This window comes from Peromyscus maniculatus, chromosome 1 (genome assembly GCF_049852395.1).
Source record: "Peromyscus maniculatus bairdii isolate BWxNUB_F1_BW_parent chromosome 1, HU_Pman_BW_mat_3.1, whole genome shotgun sequence".
In the NCBI taxonomy this organism is placed as follows: domain Eukaryota; kingdom Metazoa; phylum Chordata; class Mammalia; order Rodentia; family Cricetidae; genus Peromyscus; species Peromyscus maniculatus.
The window spans coordinates 441,775-455,160 of record NC_134852.1 but is presented as its reverse complement, the minus strand read 5'-3'; the positions used below and the strand labels follow the sequence as shown (position 1 = coordinate 455,160).

Genomic DNA, 13,386 nt, shown 5'->3' with positions numbered 1-13,386 from the left:
TATATAATATATATTCAACTTTAAACTACAAATTGCTTGCATACATGTTATGGTTCAACGAAAGTTTTTGGGGGGATTTCTGAGTGTACAAACACATATGTTTAATTATCATGCTTTCTCTTGTGCTCTTTTCCTTATATTTTCACTTTGACCAAATCCAATGGGTTAGATTTTCTCTATCATAGTATGTTTTTTATTATTATCTCCCAGAAACCTTGTTTTTTTCCAATTTGAGATAGAAATGGGGTTAATTCATATAGGAAGTCATGTGGGGAGGATCTTGTAGGAGCTTTAAGGAGCTGGGAGGCGAAACCATAATCGGGATATTATGTGAAAGAAACACTATTTTCAATGAATGGGAAAGAAAGAAAACATGTGTTCCGTTGTAGTGCTATGTAAACTTCAACTTAAAATTTTCATTTAATTTCCCTTATGTGTATGTGTGCTTTTTGAGTGTGCTCTTATGTGCACACCTGTGTGTAGGTGTTCTTGAGAAACAGAAAAGATATCTGATCCATTGGTTCTATTGTTATAGTTGCCTATGAATTGTAAGATGTAAGGATTTGATAGTGAACTCATCTCCTTTGAAAAAGCCGAACATGATGTTAAATGCTGATGCATCTCCCCATCTTTCACAATATTATTTCTATCTATTTAACAAAACATCTTTCTTTCTCCTAAGTTTTATTCCTCTAACTCCTAGTATGCAACAGCAGTCTCTTGTCACCTCCAGAAGGGATAATTAGTCTGCAAATATTCATTCCCTCTACTACAAACTTTCTCAGTTTTTCTCTTACATTAAAAGTCACACATTAATTCAGATATCAAAAGAATTACTCTGAGTTTATTTCAAGTATTACTTTGTATTAGAGAAATAAAAGAACACATCCCTTATGCACTAATCTCCAGGAAGTAGGTCTTGTTAAATATGTGTTGGAGTGGAACATTATAGGATACAAAGTATAGAAAAGTAGTACACCTGACATTTCTGGACATTATCATAGAAGAAACAAAGAGAATAGATAGCTAATACGTACATCATGCATTGTATCACAACTGGTGTCTCTGTACCATCACTATACTTGTCAGTAACATTTTATGAAATGAGTGTTCAGGAAGATGTTTTCTCCCTTAACTTTTGAAGAGAATTTCTCTCAGGTTGGAACAAAATTATGTAGCACTTGGGGATAAAGATGCATCCCAGCAGACCTGCACTTGAGGACAAAATGGAGAAGACCTCCACCACCACCATGACCTTGCCCTTGGTGCTGTGGTAGACAGGGAGAAAGGTGATCCACACACTGCAGAACAACAGCATGCTGAAGGTCAGCAATTTGGCTTCATTAAATTTGTCAGGGAGATTCCTGGCCAAGAAAGCCACAATAAAGCTTGTAAAGGCAAGAAAGCCATGGTATCCCAAGACACAGTAGAATGCAGTAACTGAGCCCTTGTTGCACACAATGATGATTTGGCCATATTCAGAGTGTGCATCAATGTCAATAGAGGGAGGAGAGACTAGCAGCCATATTGCACAGACAATAATTTGGATAAGGGTACATATGACAATGATGTAATTGGGTGCCCTTGAAATCATGAAGAACCTCATCCTTCTTCCAGGGGCTATGACTATGAAAGCCAAAAGCACAGTCACTGTTTTGGCCAGCACAGTGGAAATAGCCAGAGTGAATACAACTCCAAATGTGATTTGCTGTAGAATACAGGTAGCTAACCTGGGATGGCCAATAAAGAGCAAGGGGCACAGAAAACAAAACATGAGTGAAATGAGCAAGATGTAACTAAGATTCTGGTTGTTTGCCTTCACAAGGGGAGTGTCATGGTGCTTGACAAAGACCACAAGAACAAGCACTGTGAATGCAGAGAAGCACAAGGCTATTGAGGCAAGAGTCTTTCCCAAGGGGTCTTCATAGGTCAGAAAGACCACAGATTTGGGAAGGCACTGGTTCTGCTCTCTGTTACCATACTGGTCCTCTGGACACCTCACACATTTTTCGACATCTGATGGAGAAAGGAAATTATGATTAATGCAACTTTAGCCATTTATTGACTGGATATTTCAATTGAATGTGCTGAAGTAACATTGCACTCTCTGCATTTGTTTCTGAGAATGGAGTGGAAGGACATTGCTGAATAACAATGCTTCCATTTCATAATACTCATTCATTATCTCTATGGGGAATGAAACCAAACACACCGTGTATTGTCTAATTTATGATGTGTGGGTGATGTCATTTGTTATGTTATCAGAAAGCACAGATATTTTCAGTACATGACTTAAAAAGGTGAATTGACAGAGGGTAAAATCATTAACTATTATTTTGCACAGAGTGTATTTTAAAGTATCAGATCCCATGGTTATAGTGCCTCCTAATGTCTTTCTATCTATGTTATATATTTTCTTCCTATAATAGATGCAGACTTTGTCTTCTATTGGGATACTTCCTGTGATATGTTTTCTAGTTTGAATTTACTAGCCCAAATCCATTGAAATAGAAGAAATCCTAAACAAAATCTGTAGGGACACTTAGAATTCACACATCGCATGCCAACACAAAGTAGATTTATTTGACCCAAAGAAAAATGAGCAGGGAATAGGAGACAGAACCAAGAGATAGAGAATGAAGGAGAAGAGGAAAACAAAAAGAAACAGGGGGAGGAGGTTTTTGGCCATGGAGGACAAAGAACTGCTCTGGATAGAGAAGACATAGACATGGCCTCTTTAAAATTGGCAGTTTATAAAGATGAAAGTGAAGCCCCTGGTTAGGTTGAAGTGTTTAATTTTGATTTGACAGTTTAATTGGGACAGAAAAAACAGAGTTTTTGGAAGCTGGACTTCAATACTTTGAATGCTGGACCTTGATAGTCAGCCTCAGGAGGAGGAAGTGCCCAAATAAGGGAATAGACATTGGTGACTAGCTTTAGGAATATAATAGTTTTAGTTATCATTTCTATTGCTGTGAAGAGAACCATGACCCCAGTAGTTCTTACAAAGGAAAACATTTGATTGAGTGGCTTATAGTTCAAAGGCTCAGTCCATTATATTCATGGGGGGACATGATGCTAAGCATGCAGACATAGTTCTGGAGAAGAAGCTGAACATTTTACATCTTTGATCCATAGGCAACAGGAAGAAAACTGTCTCACTTGGTATGGCTTAAGCATATAAGAGGCCTCCAAGTCTTCATCCACAGTGGCACAAATCCTCCAATTAAGCCATTATTATATAACCAACTCTAAATAATCATTTGACGAACATGGGCTGTGTAGGTGGCAACACCATTTGGATAACTGTAGCTGGTTGCTATCATTCAAAACCATTGTGTCTTCTACTTTTTACTTTATTAACATTTCTGTATATAAAAATACTGATTATAGTACTCCATATTTTCTACTTTATGTGGGAATAATTCTCCACACTCCTCTAGATTTCAAATCACATTGATACTTTGAAAGGGGGATCTCTGGATATAGCTTGAAATCCTTTGTATCATACTGATCAGTTTCTTATTATTTCCCAAGAATTTGTTTCTACTCTTCATTAATCTTACAGAGACAGAGGGCTTATATTTGGTTTCTAAAACCCACATTGCAGAGTTCAAGGGATCAGAAGCCCTAGTTGCTTTTCCATTGATTCCCTGCATATACATGGTGCCTACCAACTTATAAAATTATAAAATTACAAAGATGTAAATATAAAAAATAAATATTAATAAAATTTCGGGATTAGAATCTAATCTACTTGTAGTTTCAAAGGAGATTAGTCACTAGTAAAGACCTTCTAAGGAATTCCCTCACATTGTGGTTTGATTATCAAAATTTCTATGAGAAAAGGCCACCTGCCATGGATTTTCAAGGAGTCAAAGATGTATGTCATGGCATAACATGTTGCTTAAAGTGACATTGTTAATGATCATAGTATTATCAAAACTAACTTGGGAAAGTGATATGGTTTATTTTTACACACATCTTTTAGAAACTTTGATCATCCCAGTGTGTTTGGGAGAGGATGTTCTATGTGAAGGATTTATCTAACAGCAAGCACTCACTTGTGTCATTAGAAACTTCATTTTCTGGGCAGGGGATGCAATCAAAACAGCAGGCAGAAATTCCCTTCTGCATGAATTTTCTGAATCCAGGACCACAATCAGCACTGCACACAGAGGGTGGCATCTGAGGAAAATTACACATATGCTGATATCAGGACTTTTACTTACTTCTTCCATAACAAAATTATATTAGTATGAAGAAATACCAATGAGCTTATTTTATGTATACCAAATGAGTGACCACATTAAACTTAGTATATTTTATAATGCCAAACAAGCAAATGTGGTGGTATCGTGTTCCCCAAAATATAGTGCACCCTAATAAACTTATCTGGGGTCAGAGTCAGAACATCCACAATATTAAACACAGAGGATAGGCAGTGGTAGCACATGCCTTTAATCCCAGCACTTGGGAGGCTGAGCTAGGCAGAAATCCATGTTTTCAAGGATACTGCCAAGCATGTTGTTTGAAGCCTTTAATCCCAGAAAGTGAGCCTTTCATCTCAGGGCATGGTGGTAGAAAGCAGATAGATATATAAGGTATGAAAATCAGGAACAAGAAGCATTTGGCTGGTTAAGCATTTGGCTCGTTAAGCTTTTAGGTTTTGAGCAGAACAGTTCAGTTGAGAGCTATTCGGATATAAGAACACAGAGGCTTCCAGTCTGAGGAAACAAGATCAGCTGAGAAGTTGTCAAGGTGAGGTTAGCTGTGTCTTGTTCTGTCTCTCTGATCTTCCAGTGTTCACCCCAATAACTGGCCTTAAGTTTAGTTTTATTAATAAAACTTTTAAAATTCATGCTATAAGCAAATGTATATAAACAATCTGATGTAAGTTGAGTAGCTTCCCAATCTTAGAAATTTAGGAATAAGAATGGGTTCTTTGCTGTGGGCAAACACCATAGAGCTTGCAAACTGAATTTTCTAGTTAATTTCCCCTTGACAGAAAGTACATTACAAAAGTTAGAGAGAAGTGTAACTAAAATATTTCTCTCCATTGAACTAGGCGGCTGTCATAATATTTATGCATTTTATTACTGCATAATTGATGTATGAGTCCCCAGTATACTGTGGGCAGTGCTGTCCCTAGGCAGGGCTATAGGAGAAATCAACCAGAGCAAAGCAGTAGACAATGTTCCTTTCGGGTCTATACTTTAGTTGAAGAATCCAGATCCTTGCTTTGTCTTCCATTTACTGTAACCAATGAACCTAATCAACCCTTCCTCCTGAGTTTCCTTATGGTCAGTGTTTAATCACAGCAACAGTGCAACAAAGTAGGATAAATGGATATCAGAAACATGGGAAATATCTCTTCAAATCTCTGACAGCAAACATGACTCCAATAAATAGCACTGCAAAGCATGACAAACAGAGTGTAAAGAGAATCACAGCTAATTAGGCAGAGCCTGGTGTATTTCTGGTGACAAAGTGTTGAACTAATATGCATTGAACTGAAAGGTGGAATGTTTCCTGAGGTGAAAGGGCCATATAATGCCAGCAAATATTTGGGGAACTGGAATAAAAGTGAGATTGTTGAAAGTTAATTTTTGGATTTCTTAAAATTTAAAATATAAAAATTTTATATAATCAAAAACCTGGTGATAGGGATCTATATACTGTTTAACACAGCTGCTGATGATCAGGTGCTCACATGCCATCCTTTGTTGAGTATTGAGTTCTGTGTCAGAACCGGAATGTCTCTGATGCAAGGCCTCTTGCATGTTCTCCACAGTGTGATTAACTACAAATATCCTTTTTGTGGTGGTTTTCTTGAAACAGGGTTTCACAAAGTATTATTGGTATATCTCAACTAGCTATATATAGTAGGTTAACTAAGATCACATAGAGATCTGACTCTCTTGCCTCCTGAATGCTAGAATTAAAGGTGTAAGCTACAAGTGGGCACATTTCTTTCCTTGTTTCTGTATTTCATGTTTATCATTTCTTCTTGTACTTGCTATGATATTAAGGACTATTTTGAAGGTGAGTGGAGAAAATGTATCTTCTCATCCAATTTCTTTTTTATTCTTCATTAAATTATTTAATTTATTTGCCAACCACAGTTTCCCCTCCCTCCTCTTATCCAGTTCCCTCTCCACCATTCCTCTCTACTACAACACCCACTCCTCAGAAAGGGTAAGGCCTTCCATTAGAGTCAACATAGCATGGCATACTAAGTTGAAGAAGGACCAAGCTTCACCCACCTTCATCAAGCAGGGTGATTAATCCCATCATAGGGAATAGGTTCTAAAAAGACAGTTTATGTGCCAATGATAGATCTTGGGCCCACTGCAAGGGAATACAAACAGACCAAGCTATACATTTATAACCCACATGCACAGGGATTAGTTAAGTCCCATGAAGGCTCCCTAGCTGTTGGTCTACAATCCCTCAGCTTCCACTACTCTGGTCACCTGTCTCTGTGGGTTGACCTGTTATGATCTGGACCCACTTGCTCATATAATCCCTACTCTATTCAACTGGACTCCCAGATTTTGGCTCAGTTTTTGGCTGTGCATCTAATCATCTGCTTCCATAGTTACTAGATGAAGACTCCATGATACAATTAGGAAACTCACCATTATGATTAAAGGAGAAGGCCTGTTCAGGTACTCTTTCTAGGAATCTTAGCTGGGCCCTTCTTGTAGAATCCTAGGTGTTTCTCTGGTACCAGTTTTCTCCCTATCCCCATAATGCCATAATTACCTCTTCTCTCAATATATATCTTTCATTGCTCTCCCTCTCCATCCTCCACCAACTGGGCCATCACAAAACCTCATGTCCCGTTCACTCAGTTTATTCAGGAGATTCCAGCAATTTCCCCTCCTAAGGTGATACATGTGTCCCTCTTTATGTCATTTTTAACTTACTTCTCTGGTGCAAGTGTTATCATTTTCTTTACATCTTATGTTCAGTTAATGAGTGAGCACTTCCCATGTTTCTGTACCTGGGTCATGGTTAACTCACTCAGGATGGTGACCCTCATGCAAAGAATGGATAAAGGAAATGTGATACATTTACATAATTAGCAGCAAAAAACAATGATATCATGAAATTTTAAAGCAAGTGGATGTAACTAGAAAAAAATCAACACTGTCTAATTTTTGCTCATTTCTTTTGAGGGAGGGTCTATATATGCAACCCTAGCTCACATGGAATCACTATGTACACCACACTGGCCATAAACTGAGAAGGTTTGCCTGCCTCTAAAACCAAAAGTTTGATTACAGACATGCACCACCACATACACCTGGCCTCACTAGGAATTTATTGCAATTCTTTGAGTTTCTCTTCCTGTAATATAATGGTGTCAATAAGATTGCCATAGGAAAATCCTCTTATGTGATTGGGCTGGGAAAAATTATTTAATGAAAAAGAAAAGTTCAATAAGTCAAGATGTGTTCCTTCTATTATGTTAGGTTTTTGGTTTTTTTGTAACTTTTAAATCTGATTGGAAACTGGACTTTGTTAAGAGCACATTCTGCACACATTTGGATAATAATGTAGTCCTATGCTTGAATCTATTTATGTGCCCCATTTACTTAGCTGACCTGCATATGCTGAACCATCCCTGTATCCCTGGAATGAAGCTATATTTGTCACAGGGACAAAACTTTCTGTTGTGTTGTTGACTTATATTAGTCAGTGTTTATTTGAGAATTTTTCCACCATGTCCATCCAAGTGTTTAGCCTCTGATTTACTTTATAATATGCTACTTCTTTAAAAATCTTTCCCTCCATATTTACAGAAGGAATCTCTCTACATCTGTAAGTAAGGTTTGTTTTTAGAAGAAAAAATGAATGTTGGTTTGACAAAACAATCTTTTTGTTCATGTATTATGATTAGAGAATGTAAAGATTGACATTAATTTTATATTGATAATTATTTGCTAATTATTGCCCATTTTGTTATTGCAATATTTGATACAGTTTGATAACATTTGATTTTCTATCTGGTTTTGTAATGGTTGCTGTCTTTCTCTTCTTTGACCACTCATATTTATCTTACTTTTCAGTGTGTAGTAGTTCTTCAAGTGTCTTTCATAGAAATGTTAGTGGTTATGAATTCTTAAAACTCATATATATCATGGAACATTGATATGTCTTAGTATTTGTTAAAGTCCTTAAAGAACTTACAGAATGAATCTTTCTGCCTCTCTCTCTCCCTCAATCTGTTTCTCTGTCTTTCTCTCACACATATACATATATACAGATTCACACAATTTATTAGAAAGTCTTCTAGGATGCAGTCTAGCTAATCTAGAAATCACTAGGCATCAAAGACAATAAATAATGTAGAAACTTCTCATTCTGTGATGTGGAATGTGTGAGCTGATCTTCAGAAAACACTTAAATACCATAGATGGTTCTAATGCCAGTGAAGAAATAGACTTGCTAGAAAGATGAGAGAGAGCAAAGAACACAAGTTTCCTTTTTAATTGTCCTCATATAGGCTTCCAGCACAGAGGGGGACTTTCAAAATCAAATGATGTAATTCTAAGTTGTGTCTTTCCAACTTAATTTCCTGATAAAAGATGTGTCTTTTCTCAGGTTAAAAGATGCCAATTACATGCATGACTTCCTTTTTCTTCTTTTTTGGGTTTTGTTTTAGAGACATGGTTTCTCCTTGTAGCTCTGGCTGTCCTGGAGCTCTCTCTGTAAAAGAGACTGGCCTAGAACACAAACATCCCTCTGTCTCTGACTCTTGAGTGCTCAGATTAAAGGCATGTACCACCGTCACCTAATATAAGGCCTATCTCCCTATCTCAAAGATCTGGGTAGCAAATTGATCTTCCTACTTCAAGTGAAGTGAAAATATCTCTCAAGTGTGCCCTCCATTTTTGGTTTCGATAAATTCCACATGCACTCAAGCATATACCCCTGAAGAGACTCACAGCCTCCTTTGACTATAAATAACTTTGTTGGGTATAGTAACATCTTTAGCTACTTGGATTACATCACTGTTACTCTCCCCTTTTAAGAAAGTTCATGAAGAAATCTGATGTTAACTAGAAGGGGCCTTTCTATGAAATGGGTTTCCCTCTCTGCAACTGATAATTTCCTTCCTTTATATGCATAAATCAAATTTTAAGTAAGATATGTGACAGGAAGCTTCTTTTCTGATATTAAATGCCCTGCCTCAAGATGGCCACCTGTCTCACTATATTTTGAAAATTCCCATTGTATTTTACTGGATATACTGTTGATGTCATTGTGAGTCCTTCTTCTTCTTTTCTGCCCATTGTTTGTAAATTTGATTGTTTAATGGTAACCCACTCCCTGGTCCTATACATATTTCATTTATCCTAATTTTTATCTTTGTCACAATTTCAGTTTTCTAATTATTCTGCTTGGTCTTCAAGGCTGCCAACTTGTCTTCAACTTTAAATATTCCTCTGGAGAAAAGTTTTCCTGAGATATTTTGGATTTATTTTATTTCCTTTGCATATTTTAGCTTGACTTTTTCATAATTTTGTACATTTAGGAATGCATCTGTCATATATTCTCTCAGTTCCTTTGTGCGTGTAAGTTTTTAATCTCATTACATTATCCTGAAGGTGATTTGTGTCCTGTTTGGCATTGTGGAACATTGTTATAATCATTCTTTGAATTCTTTTTTCAGTATGTCATTGAACATACTTATATTTAAGGCTCTGACTGGTACTGCGACCTGACCACTGTCTATCACCCCCCAGCTCAACTGCTCACCTTTTGTATTTGGTTTTCTGGAAATGCAGCAGCCTGGTCAGAGTGAACATCGACATGGATCCATCACTGCCTAGCCCTTGCCTGCGATGCTGGAAATGCAGGGAGTCAGTGCAGGAAGCACAGCAGGTTTCAAGGGCATCAGATGCTACCACAGCTCGAGTGCCCCGAACAGACAAGATGTGCTGCCCCTTGAGCACTGAGGCACCAAGCCTAGACTCTGGATAGCAAATACCGAGTATATGGAGGTTTATTAATTTTATATTTTCTTTTATTTATTTATTTATTTTGGTTTTTCGAGACAGGGTTTCTCTGTGTAGCTTGCGCCTTTCCTGGAATTCAATCTGTAGCCCAGTCTTGCCTTGAACTCACAGAGATCTGCCTGTGTCTGCCTCCCAAGTGCTGGGATTGTTTTTATAAATATTTTTATTTTATAATTAATTTAATTGTACCTATTAGTCATGGATTCCCCTGTCCTCCCTTCTGCCATCCACCAACCTAACCCCCCAATATACCCCCCATTCCCACCTCCTCCAAGGCAAGGTCTGCCCTGGGGATTCAGCCCAACCTGGTAGATTCCATTGAGGCAGGTTCAGTTGCCTCCTCCCTACACCAATGCTGAGCAATGTGTCTCAAAAAGGCCCTAGGTTCCAAAAAGCCAGCTCATGCATCAAGGACAGGTCCCAATCCCACTGTGTGTGGGGAGGGGGTCCGAAACAGTTCAAGCTCATCAGTTGTCTCACTTATTCAGAGAGCCTGGTCCATTTTCATGGGGGCTCCTCAGCTATTGGTTGACAGTTCATGTGTTTCCACTAGTTTGGCTATTTGTCCCTGTGCTTTTTCGAATCATGGTATTGATATCTCTTACTCATATCATCCCTACTCCCTCTCTCTCAGGTTGTACTCCTGGAATGCCACCTGGGGATTAGCTGTGGATCTCTACATCTGCTTCCACCAGTCACTGGATGAGAGTTCTATCATGACAGCCAGGGTGTGCAGCCATCCCATCATCAGAGTAGGTCATCTCAGGCACTCTCTTGACCATTGCCAGTAGTCTATAGTGGAGGTATCTTTGTGGATTTCTGGGGACCTCTCTAGCACTCTGCTTCTTCCTATTCCCATGGGGCCTTCATTTATCATCATGTCTCTTTCCTTGTTCTACCACTCTGTTCCTGACCGAGCTGGTACCTCCTGTTCCCCTAAGCTCACTTTCCCCCTCCCTTGCCCTCCATTACTTCCCCTCACATCCAGTTTGCTCCTGTAGATCTCTTCCATTTCTCTGTCACTGCATGATCCCTGTATCTTTCTTAGGGTCCTCTTTACTAGGCAGCCTCCCTGGAGTTGTGAGTTGCAGTCTGGTTATCCTTTGCTTTACATCTAGTATCCACTTATGAGTCAATACATACCATGTTTGTCTTTCTGAGTCTGGGTTACCTCACTCAGGATGATATTTTCTAGTTCCATCCATTTTCCTGCATATCTCATGATGTCATTGTTTTTTCTCTGCTGAGTAGTACTCCATTGTGTATCTGTACCATATTTTATTTATCCATTCTTCAGTTAATGGGCATCTAGGTTGTTTCCAGGTTCGGGCTATTACAAATAATGCTGCTATGAACATATTGACCATGTGTCCTTGTGGTATGATTGAATATTCCTTGGGTATATGGTAAAGAGTGGTATAGCTGGGAGGTTGATTTTGAGAGAGGTTGATTCCCAATTTTCTAAGAAAGCACTGCATTGATTTCCAAAGTGGTTATACAAGCTTGCATTCCCACCAACAGTGTAGGAGTATTCCCCTTGCTCCACATCCTATCCAACATAAGCTTTCTTGAGTATTTCTGACCTTAGTCATTCTGCCAGGTGTAAGATGGTATCTCAGAGTCATTTTATCCTACATTTTCCTGATGATTAAAGATGTTGAGCAATTCCTTAATGTCTTTCAGCCATTTGAGGTTCTTCTGTTGAGAATTCTCTGTTTAGCTCTATAGCCCATTTTTTAATTGGACTCTTGGGTATTTTGATGTCTAAATTTTTGACTTCTTCATATATTCTGGATATCAACTCTCTGTCAGATGTGGGGTTGGTGAAGAACTTTTCCCATTCTGTAGGCTGTCGTTTCATCTTATTGCCTGTGTCCTTTGCCCTACAAAGCTTCTCAGTTTCATGAGGTCCCATTTATTAATGGTTGCTCTCAGTGTCTGTGCTACTGGTGTTATGTTTAGGAAGTGATCTCCTATGCCAATTCAAGACTAATTCCTATTTACTGTTCTAACATGTTTAGAGTTGCTGGATTAATGTTGAGGTCTTTGTTCCACTTGGGCTTAAGTTTGGAGCCTGGTGAAAGATATGGATCTATCAGCAGTCATGTTGACATACAGTTATGCCAGCACTATTTGTTGAAGATGCTTTCTTTTCTCCATTGTACAGTTAATGGCTTCTTTGCAAAAAATCATATGTTCATAGTTGTGCAGATTAATGTCATGGTCTTCACTTCGGTTCCATTAGTCCACATGTCAGTTTTTATGCCAGTATCAAGCTGTTTTTATAACTCTAGCTCTATATTAGAGCTTTGAAGTGAGGTAGGAATTTTTTAGTGCTTTCTGTAGTGCTGGATTTGTGGATATGTATTGTTTAAATCTGGTTTTGTCTTGGAATGTATTCTTCAATCTGTCTATAAAGATTGGAAATTTTGTTGGGTATATTAGTCTAGGTTGGCATCCATGGTCTCTTAGTGTCTGCATTACATCAGTTCCAGTGCTTCTGGCTTTCAAATCTCCATTGAGAAATCAGGTGTTATTCTGGAACGTTTGCCTTTATAAGTCACTTGGTCTTTTTCCTTATTCCTGCTCTTAGTATTCTTTCTTTATTCTGTACATTTAGTTTTTCATTATTAAATGGCAAAGAGACTTTTTTAGAGAGTCTAGTCTGTTTGGTGTTCTATAGCTTTCTTTTATCTTCATAGGTATTTCCTTCTTTAAGTTGGGCAAGTTTTCTCTTATGATCTTGTTGAATATATCTTCTGTGCCTTTGAGTTTGTATTCTTCTGCTTCCTCTATCCCTATTATTTGTAGGTTTGTTCTTTTCATGGTGTTCCACATTTCTTGGACATTTTGTGTTATGACCTTTTTGGCTTTGGTATTTTCTGTGACTGACGAAACTATTTCCTCTATTGTATCCTCTAGACCAGAGATTGTCTCTTTCATCTCTTGTATTCTCTTGGTTATTCTTGCATCTGTGTTTCCTGATCGATTACTCACATTTTTTATTTCTAGCATTCATTCTGTTTGTGTCTTCTTCATTGTATCTATTTCCCTTTTCAAGTCTTGAACTGTTTCCCTCACCTGTTTAAATGATTGTTCATTATTTTATTTAAGGAATTTATTGTTTTCTTCCAATTCTTTATTTGTCTTTCCCTTGATTTCTATATTGACTTCTTCCAATTTTTTATTTCTTTTAGTCAATTTCTTTATTGATTTCTTCCACTTTTTTTTGTTATTCTCTTCCTCAATTACATTTTTTCTTGAAAAGCCTCTAGCATCTTCATTATGCCATTCCTAATGTTGCTTTCTTCCTCTTTTTCTACCTTGTGATGTTCAGGTCTTGCTGTTGGAGGAG

The 13,386-nt window shown here is 37.8% G+C and overlaps 1 pseudogene; it reads right to left on the bottom strand.

Moving 5' to 3' along the window:
- Positions 1–1,111: 1,111 nt before the first annotated feature.
- Positions 1,112–13,386, bottom strand: part of LOC143271863 (vomeronasal type-2 receptor 116-like) — a 34,685-nt pseudogene continuing 22,410 nt past the window's right edge.